This window comes from Procambarus clarkii, chromosome 6 (assembly GCF_040958095.1).
Source record: "Procambarus clarkii isolate CNS0578487 chromosome 6, FALCON_Pclarkii_2.0, whole genome shotgun sequence".
Taxonomy (NCBI): domain Eukaryota; kingdom Metazoa; phylum Arthropoda; class Malacostraca; order Decapoda; family Cambaridae; genus Procambarus; species Procambarus clarkii.
In genome coordinates, this window is record NC_091155.1 from 14,577,694 (window position 1) to 14,588,288 (window position 10,595).

Here is a 10,595-nt window from a genome sequence, read left to right on the forward strand (position 1 = left end):
CTGTATATTGAAATGCACTGCTCCTCAATGGATTTCATTTATAAGTAAAAACCATGTACAGGTACATCGAGTGTACGTACTTGATGTATATATACTGTACAGTTGACCAAACCACTCACTAGAAAGTGAAGAGACGACGACGTTTTGGTCCGTCCTGGACCATTTTTCAATTCCATTCTCACTATCGACTTGAGAATAGTCCAGGACGGACCGAAACGTCGTTGTCCCTTCACTTTCTAGTGTGTGGTTTGGTCAACATATTTCAGCCACGTTATTGTGACTCCTCGTCTGCATACTGTACAGTACTTAAATTAATTTGGAAAATATATAATTTGTATTTTCAATTGAAATTAGTCTCTGTGGTTTGAACATCATCTTAAAATAGTTAGTTTAAAGTAATTGTTTATGTTTTGTAATGTTGTGGCATGAAAACATTTGACAATCTGTAACTGATTAATGAACATAATGCATCTTTGCTGTGCTTTAACTCTTAACTGTAACATGTCATTGTTGTGTCTTGCCATATTAATAAACTTGTCCAGTGTAGTCCATAGCATTTGCATTTGTTTTACAGTGTATTTTGAAATTAAATTTTGTAAATTATTTTTTTATTTTATGACAAATCTGATCTGTGATTGTAAATGAATATAAATGATTGATGATACCCTCGTCAGTTCATGGAAGAACCACTATTTGGATACAAGCTCATAAAAGATGTGCACAATGGTGTGTGCATATAATACAGTGCAATAATACTTAGATAAGTTCAAATTTAAAATATTTCAGTGGGTGGGTTAAAAAAACAAAACAGCTTTCATAAGTGAAGGGGTTGAAATAAAGTACAGTGGCTCCTCGATTAACAAGTGGCTCTATCTACGAGCATTTCGAGTAACGAGCGAGCCACTCGCAGAACATTTGTCTCTACTAATGAGCTTTTCCTCGATTAACGAGCATTTGCGCTGGTTCTCGGACACCTGTTACGACAGTTTTGTTGTTGTTTCGCAAGACGAGTTTACCACATGATGAGCTCGGTGCCGGAATGGATTAAACTCGTTAATCGAGGTGCCACTGTAGCTTTGACTGCTGGGGCTTAAAGTAGGTCTCACAATTTTGAGGTTGAAACAAGTAAGATCATATATGGGTAGTCAAAGCAGATCTCATTGGGGTGGGGGAAGGAGTAAAATGAACCAGTTCACATTAAAATTGGCAAAATATACCAGGTAGCAAATGGAAGGGTTGAAAATCAGACAGATCTCATAAAGTGAAGGGTGGGGTTAAAGTGAACTAGGTTTTTTTCTTATCATATTGAGAGTATTAAATGAAAAACAAAATAAAGTTTCCTCTTTTAGTTACTTGCCTCTTAGCTATATTATGGGCTCTAAAAACAATACTGTACCTGAAAGCAAATGTTTGAAGCTGGATCACTTCCATAACATATCCTCTAACTGCTGATATTGTGTCTCGTCTGCTAGTGTAATTTATACTTTGAGAACACTTTACAAGTAAAAGGGCACCTATTTAAATACAAGAGGAAATTCAAATAAACTACACACAAATATATCGAATTGAGAGATTCAAACAAATCATCGAAATGAGACCGTTATATATATTTAAAACACATGAGTTGGAGCACACACAAAACAGATACTGTATATACCTTTACCACTTACTCCAAATAAACAGTCTCAGGTAAACACCTCACAACATAGATGGGACTCTCACAGTGCAGCCCAAACACACACCTCCATCTTCTACAAGACATTGGCTCCTCTGATTAAGATCATGAGGCATGATGCTGGAGTGAGGCTAGGTTACCCAAAAGTATGGGAAAACTCCTTACTAACTTTAACATTTGCTCGCATACAAAACTCAGCATACCTATATGGATGTCACACCAACATTGGTATTATCAAATGTTGATATATGTGGGAGAAAATTTGTACAATTCTCCCACATGAATACACCCCGTGTTTGTGCTTTGGCTCTCTCTCTCTCTCTCTCCCAGCGAGAGAGTCAAATTGCTTGGTTGGACATTCATTGATATGGAGGTTGGTTTATAGTTTTGCAGCTGATTCAATGAGGTCATACTTAGCAATGGGATCAGCTAATTTAATTTGCTTTCATCTAGTGCTATGGAGATTTTTATCTATCCTGACAGCAGATTTAATATGAACATCGTGTATCTTTAAATGAATCAGTTCACAAGCTTAGAATATTCCTGCATTGTGACAGTGGACTTATTTAATTTTATCACTGTTCATTAAGTATTTCTGATGTGATGGTAGACATGAAGTCATTTTTGGACTCATTAAAAATATAATGTAGAAAATAACGCTAAGAAAGTAAGTAATCATATAGTACAGAATATCCAAACAAATGCTCCTCTTCTGTTTTATTTTAGGCCATCGCCCGACTCTCCAGTGATTACTGCAAAACTGTTGAACAACCTCCACCGTCAGGAGAATTTGGATCGTCACAGCAAAGGAATCCTTCAACAACAAGAACATTTGGGTCTTCTAGAGTGGGTTCAAGGATTGCTTCAGGTCACAACTTTAGTTTTTCGCCAACATCCATACCTACTTCGGGAGAACTGGATTCTCTTTTGGTTGCATTTGGGTCTCATGGTAGTGGCCCGTCGTATGAAGCACCCCTGGCTTCCTCATTTTCTTCATCATTATCTTCTTCCACCTTGAATCAGACGCAGTACATTTGCCCTTGGTGTCAAAGGGTGTTTTCTAAGAGCAGCAATCTAAAGAGACATGTCTTGACGCACACTGGCGAGAAACCTTACGCTTGCCCCCTCTGTCCATATCGTGCTGTCCAAAAAGTTCAAGTTTTTCAACACCTAAGAAGCAAACACAATTCTGAAAAAAGCCAACAGGGTAGTGTGACAGATAAATTTGTAGATAAATGAGTAATAGAATGCAGAAAATAAAAAACTAGCGAGTTATACATAGCTAAGTGTTTAAGAAAAAAAGACTGTACTACTGTATAATGCTATGGATTCAAGGCTTCATGTGTAAATTTAAAGAAAATACTGTCCTGTGAAAATATAATGTTACCACTGGGTAATTAAATGTTAGAGACAGTGCAAAAAACCAAAGAATGGAAAAGACATTATATATCCTGATGATTTTAGATTTGCAGACAACCGTGAAGACATTTGAATGAGTGCTTCCAAAGGTTTTAAATGTAATTGTTTATTATTCAGGGTATATCAAAAGGAGAATTATCAAAAGAGCTTATTGTTTGTACTTACACTAAATGTCATATTTTGTGTGTATTGTTTGAACATTTATGTCTGATTTATTTGCAAGAATAAATATAATTATGAGATGTTGTTTGATTATTCATATTTTAATTTTCCATATCACTTATATTTGTTCATTGAAGTCCAATTGATTTTTTATATATACTGCATTTAGCTTTATTATTAATTTTTTATTATTAAATCCGTTTTTATTTGTTTTCAGTGTGTTGGTAACTTTGGGAGTTACCACTGTTAAATTTATTTAAGATAAAAATCTGTCGGGGTATTTTATTATACTCCCTTGCCTGTCTTTACCTTTTGTACAGTCATAAACGTTAATTGGTTAATTTGTTAACTTTACGTTAATTTGTTTTGTTTAATCCCTTTTTAAGATTCAGGTTGTTTTCTCACCTTCCCCATTTTTCTGGTATGTAGGTGATCTGATCAGTTTGCCTCATTCTTCCAAGATGTAGGTTGCCTTCTCATCAGTGATCCTATCCAATTCTTCTTAGATATGGTAGCATACTTCATCCTCCCCTATTCTTCTAGGGGAGGCAGTGGCCTCCCCAGAAGGCCATTTTCTTCTGGGATGTAGGCTGCCTTTTTTTTTCATTGTCCTATTTTTCCAGAATGTAGGCTGCCTTCTCACCCTGCCCTATTCCAGGATGTTGGTTGCTTTCTCATGCTGCCCCTTCCAAAGTGTAGATTGCCTTCTTATCCTACCCCTTTTTCCTTGAGGTAGGTTGCCTTCTTGGCCTGCCTCATTCTAAAGAGATTTAGGTTGTGTCCTTTTACCCTGGTTTATTTTTTGAGGGTTCAGATTACCTTCTTACTGTGGTTCATTCTTTTGGTATCTAGGTTGCTACCTCATCACTATAAACAAAAATAATTCAGAATGTGGGCTGCTTTCTTTTCACCCTTACCTAGTCATCCAGGATACAGGTTGCGATTACTACTGCCAGGTGCATTTATCTTGAAATGCAAGTTGCTGTCTTACCCTGGCCCATTCTCCTAGGATACAGGCTGTCATCCCATTACTCTATCAAATTCTTCCAACCTTTATTTTGTTTCTTAATCACACAGAAAAAAATAATGAACCTCACAACCCAGAACAACATAGATTTAGAGTACAAAGATCCTTTCTCTCATAGTTACTCAACCACTATGACAGAATCATAGAAGCCTTAGAGGAAAAGCAAAATACAGGTGTTGTATACACAGACTTTGCAAGGGCTTTTGACAAATGTGACTATGGAGTGATAGCCTATAAAATGAGATCAATAGGAATAATGGGTAAAGTAGGGCATTGGGTTTTCAACTTTGTCAAACAAAAGGCAGAGAGTGATGGTAAATCAAGTAAAATCAACCCCAAGTGCAGTCAAAAGTTCTGTACTCCAGGGCACAGTCCTGGCACCACTGCTATTTCTCATTCTTACCTCGAATATAGACAAAAATTACTAGTCACAGTTTCGTGTCATCCTTTGCAGACAATGCAACTTTCGTGCTGATTTTTGTCACTGTAGAAAACACTAAAAAACTACAAGCAGATATAAATAAAGTCTTCGATTGGGTAACTCAAAATAACATGTTTAATGGTGATAAGTTCCAGGTACTTAGTTATGATGGAAACGAAGAACTTAAACGAATCACAGGGTACAGGACGCACTCAGACTTACTCATTGAAAGAAGGCAACAGGTAAAAGACTTGGGAATTATGATGTCTGACGACCTGACATTTAGTGAACATAACCGAGCAAATATAGCTGCAGCCATGAAAATGATAGGATGGAGTATGAGAACGTTCAAATCCAGGGACCCCACAGCAATGCTAATACAATGCTAATCACTAGTGCTGTCCTGTCTTAAGTATTGCTCGGTACTCACTTTCCCTTTCAGAGCAGTAGAGCACTGAATTAGAAGGAATTCAGAGAACATATATGGCACGCATAGAAACGATAAAACACCTAAATTACTGGGACCGTCTCAAAGCTCTTAAAATGTACTCTCTGGAAAGGAGACGAGAAAGGTATCAAATAATATATACAGGGAAGATACTTGAAGGCCAGGTCCCAAATTTGCACAGTAGAACAACATACTGGAGGAAAAGGTATGGAAGGAAATGCAGAATAGAACCACTGAGGACGCGCTATAGGCACAATCAGAGAGCACTGTTTGAACATCAGGGGGGTCCACAGCTGTTCAACACCCTCCCAGCAAGCATTAGAAATATTGCCAGAACTAAGGTGGATGTATTCAAGAGGCACTTGGACAGGTTCTTGCAAGAAGTGCAGGACCAACCAGGCTGTAGTGGACTGCAGGCCACTCAAAGCAACAGCCTGTTGGAACTAGTTATCACAAGTCGAGCCTGGCCTCAAGCCGGGCTTGGGGAGTAGAAGAACTCCCAAAACCCTCTCGAGGTGTGCTCCTGGTACATATTTCTTTGTGAATGTTGGTATAGGAAATATTTTAGTAAGAATATAATTAAAATAATAATTGAATTTACCAAAAACATTATTGTTCTTTAATATATAATGTATATCAAGACATGGAATTTATGAAACTCATAAATTTCACATTATGTATAGAATTTCAGGAGAGTCAAAAACTTATGGTATGTACTACAGACCAGGGGCTCTAATGTTTCAGTACAAGGGCCTCATTGTATATTTTACACATTTTTTGCAGGCCAAAGAAACAAATTCTTTTATAAATGATTGTTTTATTTGGTTTGTTTTTGGGTCATCAGCATGATCTGAGGCAGAACAAGATAGAAATGCGGCAATTACAAAGAAAGGATGCTGTGCTTGTGCTGGGAAATAATATATAATGAGTAAAAGTGTCAAACCTTAGCAAGTGCTCTGATAAAAAAAAAAAAAAAAGTCATTAACTTGACTACAGACGAGAAATACAAGATATTAATTTTATTTACCGAAATTTTACGAATGTTTACCAAAAATGAAAATTTGCTAATTTTGTGCCACACAATAAGGAAAATAAACATGCCCCAAGAAAGAAATTCAGTAAATCAAATCAAAGGAATTAAAAAAAAAAATCAAACAAAAATACATTTAAAAACCATATGGTGCATATTACAGTACTGAAAATTGGGCTTTGCCAGTCCAAGAATACTTTAGCTTGGTGTCATATGGGAAGGAGTGCAGTGGACAGGAACTAGACGTGTCGACTGCTAATCTGTGTAGTTGAGAAAAATGAAAGGGAATAAATAATTTGATTAGATTTATTTAAAGTTATTGCATCACAAGAGCCAAGCTTCATTATAAGTCAACCAGGTCACCAGGCAAGCATACAAGCAAGTGAGCATTCATTCGCCTGCATGAAAGGTACAGGGAGGGCTAGACAGTTAAGAGAATCTAGCAACTTGCCTTATCAAATCTTGGTTATCATCCTAGGTAGTCAGTAACAGGTAGTCAGCAATGGGTAGGCTGTCATACATTTTCATTCTGTTTGAATATCTCCCCCCCCCCCCATAATTCCCATCCTACCACACGATCGTGTGTTAGCATGATGCAGCACCGTGAGTCATCCCCACCCCATCACTTTTCCTCCTTCGCTCCAACCTCAGTTTCCAAGTTTTAATGTATGGTTGTATGAGAATGTATCATGTATAACAACAATATTTAAAACCCCATTGTATTTTTTTTTATAAACATTTAAGTGAATGTAAATACCAGTATTGATATTGCAATAAACACCACTCTGGCCACCTCCCAAACCCACACACACCGAAGAAATATAAGAAAATTCACTTTCGCAAACAGTGGTAGACGGTTGGAACAAGTTAGGTGAGAAGGTGGTGGAGGCCAAGACCGTCAGTAGTTTCAAAGCGTTATATGACAAAGAGTACTGGGAAGATGGGACACCACGAGCGCAGCTCTCATCCTGTAACTACACTTAGGTAATTACACTTAGGTAATTACACCACCTTCCTTTCATCGCCCCCACACCCAGGTCCAACCCTCACACTGGCCTACTCCCCTCCTCTCAAAGCTCTTTCTGCATTCCAAAGCATTCAATGCACATCCACATATTCATTTTGTTAGGGACAGGCAGCCTGTGTATGTATGTGCATTAGGCTTACATTGAAATATATGTGAAGACCCATATACACATGCTCACCAGCCACCTTGCAAAAGAGACCAAGTTTAGCTTAGTTATCGGACATATACTAGTACAAGACATTGTGTCCACAAGGGATGCAGCCTGCCTGCTATCATACCTCAGAGTATATTCCCCATTTCTACAACTTTTCCTTCACCTGTACCCCTGCATCATCTTTACTCCCATTACAAAAACAAACCAAAAACAAGATCATACATACCAACACAATCAGAGAACACTGTATAAACATCAGAGGTAAATGGTTGTTCAATATCCTCCCAGTGAGTATAAGCAATATTGTCATATCAGAAGTGGAAATCTTCAAGAAAAAACTGAACAGTTTTCTTCAAGAAGTGCCGAACCACCAGGCTGTAGTGTATGTGGGCCTGCGGGCCACTCCAAGCAACAGCCTATTGGACCAAGCACTCTCAAGTCAAGCCTGGACCAGGCTTGGGGAGTAGAAAAACTCCCAGAACCCCGTCCAGGTATAATTCAGGTACAACTGCACTTTAAAGATTAAATGTTTTGTGTAATGACTATTTCTGAAATATAAATTTTGTAATTATAGTATTATTTACTGTGTACAGTAGTAATTACCTAAGTTATTACTGTACTACTACAGTACTACTATTAGTACTACTACTACTGTTAATACAACTGTGCTATTACTGTACTTCTGTATGGACAGTTCCTTTCGCCAGTCAATTACATAATTCCTTTACCAGGAGAACGGAGTTCAAAAGTAAAGCGGCATCTGAGAAAGGCATGTTTGCTTGAACTTGATCAGCTTTCTTGATTATCACAAGAAACAGCGTTCTTGCCGGTTATATGTTCCCTATATTATTTGCTGTAATATCTCAACTATGTTTGTCTTATCATATTTATTATGCCTGTATATTAAAAAAAAATCAAGCTCCATAAATACATCTTTCAGAAAATATGTTTTAATACACTGATTCATTTCTCTTATACATTCCTATTTTTTAATTATAATTTTCTGGTTGCTGAATAGAACTTGTATTTGAATTGTTTTATAGACAAGCTAAACAAAACATTCAGTAGTAAACTGAATAATAGTAGTAAACAAAACTGAGCTGTAGTTTTAATGTCAGTCTTTACTATTTTTTTTTTGAGATTTACTCTCAGGAATTGTATGTTTAGATTTTATGTTTTGTCCATATTCCTACAAACTAAAAATATGAAAATACTGTACTGTATGTTGAAGTCTGTAAATGTCTTAAAAACTTTACTTGCACTTCTTTTTTATTCGTGTAATCTTTATCTGGTAGTCCTTTCAAATGATAAACAATGATTGGTTGCTTTATTACATGTGGTCGTATGTCTTAGTGTTTCTTCTTGACGTGAGTGGCGCTGGATTCTCAAGTCCTGCCCTTCTGTCTGTTCTAGGGCACACGGCACGGCGTAGGTGATCACCGTCAGTTTGCGGGACTACACATCCAACACCGGCATATCCAACATACTGAGTACCAACATGATCGACATCACCTAAAGAATCCAAGAAGTTCTCATCCTCAGTTATCATACAAGAGGGGCAATGCTCAGGCTGATGGTTCACAAAATAGTGCTGTAGTAACCTCAGAGCAGTCTGATGTCCAGAAGAGTGGTGAATCGTGTTCTGTTGTTCAGGGCGGTGATACTTCTCACAATGCTACTCAGATACTGGAAGATATTATAAGTGGATCATTAGATGAATCTGGTGTGTCACAACAAGTTACTTCTCTATATAAAACTGTTCAGGCTACTGGAAGTAATCCAGAAGTTGTCTTTAAGGGCACAAATATGGGTGATAGTTCAAATAATTCAAAAGATATTCAGATGTCACTGGGCAACCACTTGTTGCTTGAAGATTTATCCCAAAGATATTCTCAGTCACACAACTCTCTCACTGACCAAGGAGAAAATATTTCAGCACCAGAGAACTCCACAGATGAATCTAATCAACTAAAGCAATTGATGGTGTATGAGGGAGGCTCAAGTAGGTATGTGTGTCAGTGGTGTGGAAGACATTTTGACCGGATATCTAACCTGAAGCGACATGTTCTTCTCCACTCGGGTATAAAGCCCTTTAAGTGTCTCTATTGCAATTACTGTGCAACACAAAAAGCTAATGTTGTTCAGCACCTAGCAAGTCGACACAGGGATGAAATGCGAGAACTATTAAATAATAATATAAATGTAAATGATATCCTTGTACCTGCAGGGTCACTGAAGAGATAAAATGTACTTATAAGTTTTTTAGAAGTACTGTACAGTACTGTACTACATTTGGATTGTATTTACGCAGTGATATAAGTATTCAGAAGTTACGAGTGCTGTAGTTCTTATATCCAAAAGCAGTGTATGCCATTCATGGCATTTTCTATTCCACTATATTTATAAAAGTGATATATGAAAACGATCATTCATTCAACCTTCAATCTGTGTTAATTTGGTCAGTGCAGATTTGCAGGTACATGAGATGTTGTGTGAAGTCTTTACAACTGTGTAGTTGATTTGGTGTGTGACTTCTCATAGTTATATTGTGTTCTGCACAATTTATAGATTGCATTTTCACTTCCTTGTGCCTTCCAAGCATTCTACAATTTATTACTGTACAGAATTTGTGTTTTTGAGTATGTAACAATCGGGAAGATATTTTATTTAGAAAAAAGCAGAAAAAGTAGAATTTTGGAGGCCTCTGGAATGTATCTCTCGTCTTGCAGGCGATGAGTCACAATAACGTGGCTGAAGTATGTTGACCAGACCACACACTAAAAGTTGAAGGGACGACGACGTTTCGGTCCGTCCTGGACCATTCTCAAGTCGATTGTGAGAATCGACTCAAAATCGATTCAAACCTTCAACTTCTAGTATGTGGTCTGGTCAATATCTCTCTTCTTATATAAAGGTAATTTCACTCTGCACAAGTTTGTTGGTAAATGCAATCTTTGTACACATCGAGGGTCGACTACATATTTTGTTTTGATATAATCTACTAATTTATCATACATCAAGTATTTTCTGTGTAATTTATTAAATTAAATTTCTGCTTTCATGATTTTGATATCATGAATTCTTCATTTAGCTGATGTAGTAGTTATTATTGACTGCATTATTAGCAAAATTATAAATAATCAAGGGATCAGATAAGGTCAATTGTATAGAAATGAAGTTTGAAAATATATGTTGGGGCACTTCTACAGTACTGTATATAATTTTTAAATTA